Below are 14,217 nucleotides of genomic sequence, written 5' to 3'. Positions count from 1 at the left end.
CGAACCACTTAAATCTTTTAAACTCTTCATCTCCTAAATCTTCCAAGATCTTCAGGAGGACTTCTTGAGGTGTCCTCCTCTTTGCTGCTGCAGGTGTTGTCATCTTTTACTCAGAAATCATGTCTGGAAAACAAGGTGCAGAGTTAATTTCTGTTTAATCACTACTCAGCATGACTGAAACGGTATTTTATAGCTTCATTAGCAGGAGGCTCTGGTCCATTCTGTCCAATACAAAATGGAACGGAGGCTGTATTTCCTGAACTGGTCACTATGGTAGGGAACAAATATCATCTACTATAGTTAAAGAACTCACTGATATTTCAAAATTACACTTCAGCAGCACATTAACAAACCAGCAGCATTAGTTAGTGATAAAATACCATCAGCAATACATTTAAACCGTTCAATCGTGGTATCAGCAACCTTAGATGCATAAGTGGGTCAAAAATTACTCGGTTGTTTTCTTAAAATATCTTCATAATGAAAAATTGTTATCATTTCATTTTCTAGGTATTCCTCAAAAATCATGTCTTTGATATAATGCTATTTCCATTTTTAACTTACCTTTTATACATTTTAAGAAATTGCAGTTTTTGTATTACTACACCAAGTTTCCATAAGTGGGTCAAAAATTAGCCATTTTCTATGGAATCCAATGGGAACCTTCTGTCTGGCTGTGGATGAAATAAATGAACTGTGGACCACACATTCTATATCAGAAGTGTCACCCCTCAGGAAGATTATCTTACACAGAAAGAGCTGATACGTGTAAGTATTATCTTCATATAATATTGTGTGCGTCTTTCATGACTGTTGTTGTTATTATTTTTCAACAAATTAGCCTACTTTATAACTAGCTAACACTAGCTAGCTAACTAAGATAACTAACATAACTTTGTGTATTGTGTGTGTGTCATTCACGATTTTGCTGTGAAAGAGTTTATTATTATAATTTATCAACAAATTAGCCTACTTTATAACTAGCTAACACTAGCTAGCTAACTAAGATAAAAGGGGCACTGTTAACTGATAAAAGTTCCCCAAACTGAAGCAAGTAAAAATGGGGCACTTTTCATCAGTTAAGAGTGTTAAAAAATGAATTAACTATCAGGCACTTTTAACCGATAAATGTGTCCCAAACTGAAGCCGGTAAGAATGGAAGACTTTTTTGTCATTTTAAAGTGCCTGAAAATGCAGCATGTAAACGAAGGGTTCATTTTCGCACACTTCCGTCATTGAAAAAGTGTCCCGAATTGGACTCATTTTGGCGGATGCTCATATTATAGACAGGATGGGAACCGGAGCTCCAGTGGGTGCTGATGGGAGTGTGTGCATGAGGAGGAGTGCTTAATTGCAGCTGAGCTTTTCAGGTCAGGGGGCCTGGAGCCTGGATCTTTTACAAAGTACAATGAAGTACCAGGAGGCTTGGACGGGAGTGTGTACCCTGAGGGGGTCTGGAGCCTTAAAAGTGGGGCGCTCGGCACCAAATGTGATGTGCAGCATATGTGCAACACATATAGCAAGATTTCATAAGGATTTTCTAAGTACTTTCTCCATGGCCATGAGCAAAGGGCTACAATGGGGGTTCTTTGGAGCATTTCCCTGACTGAAATAGTGTCCCAAATTGGGGCCTGGCTCCTAGAAGTTGGGAGAGGCATTGGATGGGAACCGGAGCTACAGCGGGTGCTGACGGGAGTGTGTGCCCAAGGAGTAGTGCATAATTTAGGGTGAGGTTGCCAGGTCAGGGGGCCTGGAGTCTGGTTGTTTTACAAAGTACCAGGGGGCTCGGACGGGAGTGTGTGCCCGAGGAGGAGTGCTTAAGTGTGGCTGAGTGTTCAGGGCCAGGGATCCTAGCCCCCAAAGTTAGGCAAGTAATAAAGGGGCACTGATAACTGATAAAAGTTCCCCAAACTGAAGCAAGTAAAAATGGGGCACTTTTAACTGATAAAAGTTTCCCAAAGTGAAGCAAGTAAATATGGCACACTTTTCATTAGTTAAGAGTGTTCAAAAATGAAGTAACTATCAGGCACTTTTAACCGATAAAAGTGTCCCAAACTGAAGCCGGTAAGAATGGAAGACTTTTTTGTCATTTTAAAGTGTCTGAAAATGCAGCATGTAAACGAAGGGTTCATTTTCGCACACTTCCGTCATTGAAAAAGTGTCCCGAATTGGACTCATTTTGGCGGATGCTCATATTATATTGAACTGTGGACCACACATTCTATATCAGAAGTGTCACCCCTCAGGAAGATTATCTTACACAGAAAGAGCTGATACGTGTAAGTATTATCTTCATATAATATTGTGTGCGTCTTTCATGACTGTTGTTGTTATTATTTTTCAACAAATTAGCCTACTTTATAACTAGCTAACACTAGCTAGCTAACTAAGATAAAAGGGGCACTGTTAACTGATAAAAGTTCCCCAAACTGAAGCAAGTAAAAATGGGGCACTTTTCATCAGTTAAGAGTGTTCAAAAATGAAGTAACTATCAGGCACTTTTAACCGATAAAAGTGTCCCAAACTGAAGCCGGTAAGAATGGAAGACTTTTTTGTCATTTTAAAGTGTCTGAAAATGCAGCATGTAAACGAAGGGTTCACTTTCGCACACTTCCGTCATTGAAAAAGTGTCCCGAATTGGACTCATTTTGGCAGATGCTCATATTATATTGAACTGTGGACCACACATTCTATATCAGAAGTGTCATCCCTCAGGAAGATTATCTTACACAGAAAGAGCTGATACGTGTAAGTATTATCTTCATATAATATTGTGTGCGTCTTTCATGACTGTTGCTGTTATTATTTTTCAACAAATTAGCCTATTTTATAACTAGCTAACACTAGCTAGCTAACTAAGATAACTAACATTACTTTATGTATTGTGTGTGTGTCATTCATGATTGTGCTTTGAAAGAGTTTATTATTATAATTTATCAACAAATTAGCCTACTTTATAACTAGCTAACACTAGCTAGCTAACTAAGATAGCTAATATTACTATGTGTATTGTGTGTCTGTGTGTCTGTGTGTGTCATTCATGATTGTGGTGTGAAAGAGTATGTTATTATTATTCATCAACAAATTAGTCTACTGTATAACTAGCTAACACTAGCTAGCTAACTAAGTTAGCTAACATTACTATATGTAGTGTGTGTGTGTGTGAGTATATTTATTTATATAACTACATATTGATCTATTGAAAACATTACTCTTATTTTTCCTCATCCAAGGTGTCATGGATGCTAGATACACAATTGAAATGGTTCTACAGATGCTGGATGATGGAGAGGCAGTAACAGGGTTGGACTCGGAGTTTGAAATTTCTGAAGATGAGGACCCAGACTATTGTCCAGGTGACAGTGGCATTCATCCCTGGAAATCCAACTGAACAGGATCAATCTGACTCAGAAGATTCCTCTTCTGTGTCCTCTGAAGAAGTGTCCAAATCATGTCCAACAGAATGAGTCGAAAGGGCTCTTACTGGAGCAAGTTACCTCCCACCCAGGGTAGAACACAGAGACACAATATCGTCAGAAGTCGGTCAGGGCCTGCACCAGGGCTTAGCACCACTGTCTCACCAAAAGATGCATGGGAGCTCTTTATCACAGATGATATAATACAAGAGGTGATGAAGTGCACAAATTTGGAAGGACGGAGAGTAGCAACAGCTAGAGGAAAAGAATAGAAAAATGTCACCAAAGATGAATTCATGGCCTTCGTTGGATTGACCCTGCTTGCAGGAAGTGAGAAGAACTGGGATGTATCTGTTTGGGAGTCCTCTACATAATCCCATGTACAAAGGCAGTATGGCTGTTTGAAGATTTGAAGACATTCGCCGTAAGTTGCGCTTCGATGATAAGAGGACCAGAGCCTTCCGACAGGAAACAGATCATGTGGCAGCTTTCCGCTATGTATAGGACCTGTTCCTGGTCAACTGTAGACTGCGATTCATCCCCAGTGATTGTGTCACTGTGGACGAACAGCTTGTGCCATTCAGGGGTAGGTGCAAGTTTCTACAGTACATGCCAAGCAAGCCCGCCAAGTAGGGCCTGAAGATCTTCTGGGTTTGTGATGCACGCATCCCCTATGCAATAGATGGTATAGTTTACACAGGGAGACAACCAGGGGAAGAAGTTCAGAAGAACCTGGGGGAAAACATTGTCCAGCAGTTGTGTAGTAGTTGTGTTTCACCAGTGTGCCTCTTGTGCAGCATCTCCTGGAGAAGGAGCTCACTATTGTGGGGACTCTATGTCAGAACAAGCCAGACATCCCTCCTCTGATGAAACCTTCCAAGTCCAGGGAGGTTCACAGCACAGAGTTTGGATTCAACGACAGCCTTACCATGGTCAGTTGTGTCGAAAAGAAAGGAAAAGCTGTTGTGCTCTTGAGCACAATTCAACACAACAAAATCGTGGATGAAAATAGCAGAAAGAAAAAAACAGAAGTCATCACATTTAACAACACGAAACGAAGTGTAGACACCACTGACCAGATGGCTGGCATGTACACCTGCAAGTGCCAAACACAGAGGTGGCCCATGGTGCTGTGGTACAACTTAATCGACATCGCCACCCTGAATGCCTTTTTCACGGCTCAGCACCCAAGAGCGGCATCACCAATGCACAACGTCTCTTCCACAAAGAGCTGTCAAAGGAGCTTGTCACACCACACATGAGGAGTCGACTGGAAGGCTGCCCCCAACTGCAGACCCCAATCATTGAAGCAATGGAAAGGTGTAGGGTGACAAAAGCCACAACCCAGCCACAGGAAAGAAGCAGACTGGGCCAACCAAAGAGAAAGAGGTGTCAGATCTGCCCAAGTAACAAAGATCGCAAAGTCAACAATAGGTGTGGGAAATGCAATGTACCAATGATCACAACCAGAAACAGGTAGTTTGTCTGAACTGCATACAGTGATGAGACAAGAAGGCAAAACAGGATAAGGAACGGTCAATGACTGGACAGTTACACACACTCTAAATCTAACCCAGTACCTGTGCTTCGACTGGAACAGTGTTTGACTCGGATCAGACACAGATATTCATTCACTCTGCAGACTTCACAGAGTAAAGCCCCTCAGTCAAGTCTTCAGACCCAGTAGAGGTGTGTGTTGGTGTAGTTCTCTAACATTCAGTCTCTCGTTTCCTGTAATTTTGCTTTCTTCTCTTGGCTTGAACTGAGCTGTATGTTTGAAGTGCCTTGAGTTGACATTTGTTGTGATTTGGCGTCATATAAATAAAACTGAATTGGATGTTTCTGGGCTGCAGCGTTCATGTTGAAACAGGACCACAAAGTGTACAACAATCACACTTCCTGTTCTTGGTGGACGTGGCACAAAACATCACTTTTAAAATAAAGCGTCGATCCTAATACTAACCAAAACTGTGTTGGAGGAGTTGGTTCAAGTGTAAGTCCTAAAAAAATGGATAAAAACTTCAGAAGCTTTATGTTGTCAGCTAATAAGACATATTTCAGGACAAAATTAAGACAAATCATTCATGTTGGTGCAAATATTAAATTATTACATCCATATTTACATCAGGTTAGTTGAGAATATAGATGAAGAATTGTGCCTGTTTGTGTGTGAGTCGTCACAATCAAAAGGAATTGGTCAAAATAACATGACATCCACATTTCAGATGTACATTTAAATAGTACAGCAGCAGTAGTTACAGGCAGAAATTACACATTAGATACACGCCGAAAACAACACTCACACACATGTTGCTGATCACATCCAAAGAACATGACGCTGACAAGACAGATGCTTTATCTGACCCAGTAATTTTGTCCCTTTATGTCATCTTAAAGTCTTGGACCATTCAACATTGTGTTGTATGAGCAGAGTGGAAAAGTACAAACTAGGAACGTAGATTATTTCACGTCATTATATCTCATGTCACACAAAAGTCTCTCTGCTGCTGGATCGAACTTGCAGAAACGCTCTAGCTGGCGCATGCGCGCAGAGGCGGCCTTTCTAACAAGTCACGTGAATAAAACCCGTTCCTGTAACGCAAGTTGTGCTTCTACCACATTACTGATCGATGTAAATGATCAGAAGCTGCGGGTCACTTAACATTTACCAAACATGGAGGGAAATCACACCTTTTTAAACCTCTGCCGCAGCAGTTCTTGTTCAGTCAGGTGGCTCACAGCGGAGCGCGCGCTCCAGCGGGGTACGCGCACACGTCGGCTTAATCGCGGCATTGTGTGCGCGGTTCGAGCAGTTTCAACTAAAACTGAATGTTTAAAGTGTTGAATACGACATGTTTATCTGTGTGGGAAGAAACACGAGAGATGAGCGGATTTAAACCCGCCATTAAAAATAAAAAGACGCTGAAATGTGTTTGTTAGGAGATAAATGTTCAGTTATCTGACATAAAGGAGTGTTTTCTGTTCAAAGTCTCACAGAGACTCCGTCCACAGTTGAATAAAAGCAGTTTGTGTTGTAGATGAACCGACCAGAGTTCAGCCTCTACAAACCCAGTCTGGAGGAAAAGAAGAGGATTGTTGTTAACACTCACCTCCAAACTGAGCCTGATCTACCTAAATGCGTCTGGGTTCCTTCCTGATCTGGTTCACCGGCTCTGAGGCCCCGCCCATTTTCATTTACATTAGTATATGTCAGGTGAGTTCATATCAGTGTGTTTATGGTTTCACAAAGCAGGTTTAGTGAAAACTCACCCTGTTTCTTCACCCTGAAATGAGGGAAACTCTGAGTTTTCCGTTTCACAAAGGGAGGTAACTCAAACCAGAGAAAGAGGGGTAAGAGTATGATGATCTTATTATTATATCAGTGCAAAGAACTATTTTAAAAACGATGAACATAGTGTGCAAAAAAGAATTATCTTAAACGATAAAATAGCACTAACATCACCAAATACAAAGGCACTAAAAAACAGTAGAATTCAAACATTTTAAAGCATCAGTCCCAGGAAATTTCTGCTTTCCTGTTTTGATATTAATTTGCAGCAAAATTCTTAAAAACAGTAACCATGTCTACAAGCTGATATTCATATTATATATCCTAATAAAAACAGATCGTGAAAAATAATTGTACTTCTGTCATATTCCAAAATTAAATAAACTTCCATTCTTCTTCATGGAAAGGCTCAGCTGAAGACTCTTGTGACGGAGGCTCCTCAGGTGCCTGTTGTAGTTTCAAATATTTTTTCATTGCACCTGGAAAAATCCAAATAGTAAACATTGATTTATTTGGATAAGAGGTTACATTGCAGCAAACAGCCAAGCTTACAATAAACAGTTTATCTCAGGGTTCCTCTCATACATTTGTGGTGTTTAGGCTTTATTCTGAAGCTTTTAGCCTCTATTTACTGCACAAGTTCATCCAATGTAAGCTTGGCAAAAAAAATACAACTCTAACAAAAACACTAATAATAATCTAAGTAATGAAAGACCTGTCCAGTCCCCCGACCCCGGCCAGGATTCTCACGCTTGCCTTCATTCATAACTTGAGCAGCATTTGACACTGTCAACCACAGCATCCTTTTGTCCATACTCTCTAACATGGGCATCACAGGGAGAGCACACTCCTGGTTTGAATCATACTTCACTGGTCAGTCTTTCAAAGTATCCTGACTTTTTTTTTTTTTTTCATTATGGCAGCAGAATTGTAGTCTGAATACCTTTGATGCCAAACAGATTTGCTTTGCCAAGGGAAGTTTTATAAATGTAAAGCTCCCCTTGATGCCCATTTATTTATTTCTGTTGACAATATATAAGATGTAATAGAACTGAACTGGACCGGGGGACAAGGAAAGAAGAAGAGGAAAGAAGAGGAAACAGAACAAAAATAGAAACAAAAACCAGACAACCAGCTGCTACACCTGTAAAAACAAAACAGACAACAATCCATGGCTTCTGAGGGGAATCCAGCCTTAGCGCCACCAGGAGCACCTGAAAGCAGACAAGCAGAGAAAAAACAAACACACAAACAAACAAAAACAAGGACCTACATGATAACCGTGCTTAGTTATGAGTGTATAAGTGTACAGAGCCACAATCTACAGCCCCCCCAAGCAATCAGAAGCAGGCAGAGAGGGCCACAAGACCCTGCATGAAAGGTTCTACCTCCAGTAGGGGTCCTTAGGCAAGACCCCCTACCCTATCTGCCTACCTGTAAGTCGCTTTGGATAAAAGCGTCTGCTAAATGCATAAACAGAAACATAAACACAGGTGGGTGAGGCCACAAGCAGCAGGGAGAGGCATTTAGGGCTTTATCGTTTTTTTTTTTTTTTCAGGTGAATTTTATAAACCTCTTTTACTGTCAACAGAAGGAGGGCATTAAAAGTTGCACATGAATTCCACAGAATGAACCTCTGGTGTTTACTGAACATCTCACTGAGTCAATCTGTGCAAGTTGAGGGATCCTCCTGCTGCTGCCCAGCCATGCTCTGTTGAAAAGGATGTGTTAATACTTCAGTGTAGGCTAAATGTCACTATATATTCAACCAGAATGTTAAGAAATGTGAATGGAAAGAGAACTATCAGTAACATATGAGGATGTTACATCTATAGGCCTTTCTGGATCCCCCTTTGTAAAGGCAGCAGACACAGTTTCCTCATCCTCCTCATCCCAGATGAGCGGTATGTTTCAGTATACTTAAACTACCATTTGGTAAAACCTTTGGAGTAAAACTTACAGTTACAAGGCCTGTTGTGGCGTGAGGGGGCTCCACCGGGCAGATAGCACCATCAGAATCTGTTGGGACAAAAGAAAAAAAGATATATTAGTAATAACATTTGTATGAATAGGCTTAAAAAATAAATCTATAGGCCTGTTACATTTTATAAAGACACCTGTGTCTTTGGGGGTGGACTCAGAGGGTGAGCTCCCTCTAGGGATTCCCTCAGCCATTGGCCTTCCAATATCCTGCTTTAGGGCCAGCTGCTCTGCCTCCGTTAGAGGTGGCGGTGCTGGGCCACCACCCATTTTACGGACATCTGCCTTCTTTCTGTTGGTAGAAGTCTGTGTTAGTTTACATAGGCTTGATTATTTAACAGGACAAGATGTAGATGAAGACATTTATGTGTGTGAAAACAGCATTATGTTGGGATAAAACAGTCAAATAGCCACTTAATATTTACTTTACAGTGTAAAACATGATCAAAATGAGGTGCCTCCATGCCGCTGCTGCCAAGTGCGCTTCTCCCCTGTGGGATTGCACCTAAATGAAATAAATGAACAGGCTACCATTCAAGCAGTTTCCCCTGTAATATTATTGTGATTGCAAAGGACTACATTTAAACTCACGCACTGACCCGAGCAGCAACGTTCTCCCACGCCGTCTCCTGCGCTTCTTTCTAAAAACGTGTTGAAACTCGCCGTATGAGCGCATTAACTTTTCCAATTCGAGGTTGGTGAAAAACGCAGCCGTCCTCTCCGCCGTTGCCATGGTGACTCGTCGAATCGAGGCTCCATTGATGCTGGCTTTTTATAGTTGTGGCGCATGCGCTTAACTCAAGGTGAGACTACTCAGAGTTGACTGAACTAACTGAAATCGGCGTTTCTGGAACGGGAAACTCAGAGTTTTCTATCTCAGAGTTCAGGATTAGACTCAGAGGTTTGATGAACCTGAATCCTTAGCTCTTGTGTTGAAGCTCTGCTGCCTCCTGCTGCTTCATTACAGAAACACAAGGTGAGGAGAATAGACTCTGATTGTTACCTGGCAGAGTGAATAAATGAATTGTAAATGGATATAAATGCATTTAATTTTAAATAATAATTATATTTCCATTCGTTTACTCTGGGGAAGTGTTGGGGGTTAGTGACATGTCTTGGCCTCCTCTCTCTGGTCTCTTTACTACTATTTCTGCACTCTGACATTGTTGTTGACCCCTCTTTTCTGTCCTCTGGCCACCCTAGTTGTGCTGGAGGTTTCCTCCTCTTTAAAACGACCTCTCCTCTCCACTATCACCTATCGAACTGAAGATTCAGAGTGATCCCTTCGTCATTCATTGGATTGAATTGGACTGCATCTAACTGCACATGTACTGAAAACGCTGTGCATAACAAAAAGAGAAGAACTCTCAGAAGAGTGTGTATTAATCATGAATTGTTGCTAGAAATATATAAGAAATGTTGATCTGCTGTGGTAATACACACATTTCCTTTCATAATGGTACACGAAACAGAATTCTTTTGTGGTTTCCTTGTACATGAGAGTTGACAAAAGCTGATTGTGTAATTTGATCAGACCCAGTCAGCTCTCACTGTGTGGTTTTTGCAACAGCTTGACTCTTACTCAGAAGAATTCTTTACTGACAGGGTGTGTTTGTGTGCTGTGTTGACACAGCCTGAGCACTGAATAAGGTGGCTTGGACTTCAGTTCAGTTTCTATTGAACTTAAACTTAGAATCCAAGACACTTAAAGACAGCCCTTCAATGAACAGGTGAAATATCCTGGGTGTATCCTGCTGCTCGCTCAATGGCAGCTGGGATATGCTCCATTTGCATGAGAAGCGAGTGGAAAGCGAACGAATAAACCAGTTTGTTCATATAAGAATAAACGAACCATAGAGACACACATGTAAAAACATGTGCATGCCTATAAGCTGTTGAAAGAATAAAGAAAACAGGGAGAAATGAAATATCAGAAGAGGCAGCACAAGACAAGAGACACTGCATGAGACAGGAGGCAAGAGGAAAAACAATATGAAACAAAACACCAAAAAACTGCATGAGACACAAAGGGTGTGATGACCGTGAAGTCATGTGACACCAGCAAGTGACTCACTGAAAATAGTTGCAGCAGATCCTTTTACCAAGAGTTCTCTTCAGTTTATATGGCAACACATGAGAACAGACCAAACGATCTGTAACAACAGATATGCATCAAAAATCCTGTTAATCCTGGAAAAGAAAAGAAAATGCTTTCACAGCAACCGACACACCCAAGAAGGGACTGTTTGTGTGGATTACTCCTGCTGTGGGGACAGCTGGCTGCTCACACAGAGGAACCACTAATCATTAAAAATGAGTGTGGGGAAGGTTTCTATCAGACAGGTAGCAGTCGTGATTGAGGTTTGAATAGCGCCCCATTGTTCTCTGAAGTTACAGAAACAGGTCTGAACACGTGAACAGGGCGAGGCTCAGCACTTAAACACACCCACATTTCACACGGCATCAGTCTGAGTGTGCAGCTTTCGCGTGAACTCAGGTATGTCTCTTTCCTCCTTTTCACATGTAACACTTTGCCCTAATGGCAGTTTAGACTTTATTTTAACAGTAGCAGCGCTTCTCCTCTTCCTCTGAGATACAAACAAAGGAGGACACAGCAAGCTGATGTGAAATCTGAACATTAGACATGAGTAAACTGAAATCTACCGGTCATTTTACGTTGGTGTTGGCTTGAGTTCTTTCTCTGAAGCTCTGTTTGTCACAAATTGCATTTTGGTTCACATTTTAGGTTGCTGTCTTTAGTTTTTACCATGATTTCCTCAGCGACTCTTAGCCTGCCATCAGCTGCCTTCACTCACTAATCACCCTCCTCAGTATTTAGTCTCCAGGTTGTTTTTTTCATGCCCATTGCCAGATCCTCACTGTCGTTCATGCTGTGTTCCAGGTTTGTCCTTGTTGTCTTGTTCGTGTTAGGTTTTCACAGGCATAGTTTAGGTTACTCTATTCCGGCTCAGCCGCACCTTTTGTTTGGCTCTCTAAATAAATCATGTTTCATTTGCCTTATTGGCATGGCGCACCACCATTATGACACTATTTCCACTGACAGCGCCACAGTCGTTCACAGCTGAGGTGTGCTAATCCTGCTGAGTCTGCACTATGTGGTTTAATGATGTCACTTGTTGGTCAGTTTTTTGTATACAGTCAGTCTGAAGCATCTACTTCACTATGAGAAGTTTCCATGCTGATTTGTTCAGACGCTTTGAAGCAACTTACAGGTAGAGTACTGGAGGTAGTACCTGTCATGCAGGGGATTTGAACCCAGAAGGTGGCAATTATACCAGTACACTATACTTTGTCATACTCTGCATCAAGTTGAGTGACTTGTGCATCACAATGTTTGTATGTTCCTGTTTTACTCTTCCAGCTTATAGAATGAGTTGAAAAAAGTGTGTCTGACACTAAGAATTCTTGGTATTCCTGATAAACTATTATTGGTTTTGTTTCTATGTTTGCACTTAATTTTCTGAACACAGCCAGGGATGCAGTTGAAGGCTTATGTTATTATAAGTAATGTGTATTCAACTGCACCAACTACTTGTAACTTAATGTCGTAGCAATAATACTGATAAATCTAATTAATTTATATGTTCACAGACAGTCATTTTCTGGGGCTTTACGGTGGTGTGGTGGTTAGCTCTGTGTCCTCACAGCAAGAATATCGAGATACTCAGACCTTCTCCCTCAGTCCTGGGTTAGTGAAGGAGAAGATTGTCCTACCATAGAGTGATTGTATAAAGTTATAACTGCGGGCCCCCAGTGACCCCACCCATCGCTACAAGACAGCATCATCCACGAGTCACCAAAGCTTAGGTGAAACTGGTTAATACACAGATTGTTCTTCGCTTAGGACCATGTGTGCTGAGTTAATTTCCACGTTGATGTTGTTTAAGTCACCCAGTATGCACAGTGTGGGGCAGGCAGGGATGCTACACTTTAGCCATGTTGCTCGGTCCTCATAAACCTCAAGCCAGAACATCTGGACAGGTGCACAAAACCACAAAGCGTGTGCATAATCATCAGGTGTGTTATCTATGCAATGTGAGCAGATGTTTGAGTGTGTTAGACCCATCCTGAACATCCTTTGTCCTGTATAATGTGTTCTGTGAAGAATTTTGTATTGTATGAGCTGTAAATTAGGATTTCAAGTCATTTTGAAGGTATTCAAACATCTTTTTGGCCATAAGTTACGATTAGAACTGATGGATAAATCTGCCTCCCATTTTGAGGATGGTAGAGACATTGTGTCATCTATCTTAGACAATAATTTATATATATTTATATCACTTTTGGGGTGCACATGCTACCTGAATAGGCAGTTATAGGTCACGTTGGTTGAGGATATATTTCTTTCTTGTTATAGACTTGAGTTGTTGACATTCTAGAAATGTGTTGCTGCCGACGCCATGTTGTGATAACTGAAATAAAATGACCGTGACTATTATTGTAGGTAGAACCACATAAATAATACTTCAGCCAAGGTTCCATGTGAGCCGTGCAAATGCTAAAAAGTGACGTGAAAATACTGCAGACCGTCGATTGGTCAGAAACAATCCTGAATACAAGCATTCTGTCCTTTTACTGAAGACGCAATTTGCAAATCGGTGCAAACACCTTTCATATCTGTTTCTGTATTTATCAGACGCTTTTATCCAAAGCGACCTACAAATGAAGATATAACAGCTTTATAAAAAGCTAACAATAAGCTACATAGAAGGAACCCAGGAGTCCGACTCTGTCAGAGGGGACAGAGTAGAGATAGGGTGCAGGCATAGAAGGAAGTGCAGAAAGATAAAGTGCAGAGATAGAGGGGGGAGGGAAGTACAAGGTAAGTGCTGGGATAGGAGATGCTCTCTGAAGAGCTGGGTTTTCAGGAGCTTCTTGAAGATAGACAGGGACGCCCCTGTTCTGGTAGCGCTCGGTAGGTCATTCCACCATCGTGGGACGACACATGAACAGAGTTTGGATTGTCTTAGGCGTGGTGTAGGAGCTGCTAGACGACAATCCTGGGACCAACGGAGGGACCCAGTTGGGACAGAAGCCTTTGCAAGAGCATTCAAGTAGATGGAGCCGTTCCATTAAGCTCTTTGTAGCTAACATCAGGGACTTGGATCTGATGCAGGCGGCTAAGGGCAGCCAGAGGAGTTCAATGAACAGAGGGCAAAAACTGGAAAACAAAAGTCAGAAGGCTCTTCCACATATCAGTTGCGCCATATTAACCAGCTGACGTTCCTCTCGTGACAACAGCACCTAGTTTGAGCGGCGAGCTCCATGATACCGGCTTAATGTGTCTAAGCACACGCAGAGTGCGCCCGTTTTGCCTCCGTCCGCCACGTGCTGGCTCAGAGGCGCATCTGGAGCGGATCGCCTCTGTACTTGCATATGTGACAAAGCGCGCAGCGACAGCGCATCAGTCCCAGCTGGAAAATGCGTGCATGGATCACATATCCTTCTGCACGTTTATCAATCAATAATGCGCGTTCACGTTTTTTTTTTTGGTTTGTTTCTCAACACAGT

This window comes from Leuresthes tenuis, unplaced genomic scaffold, assembly GCF_036924035.1.
Source record: "Leuresthes tenuis unplaced genomic scaffold, fLeuTen1.0.hap1 SCAF_15, whole genome shotgun sequence".
Taxonomy (NCBI): Eukaryota; Metazoa; Chordata; class Actinopteri; order Atheriniformes; family Atherinopsidae; genus Leuresthes; species Leuresthes tenuis.
The sequence above is the reverse complement of the archived record's forward strand: the minus strand, read 5'-3'. Positions refer to the sequence as shown.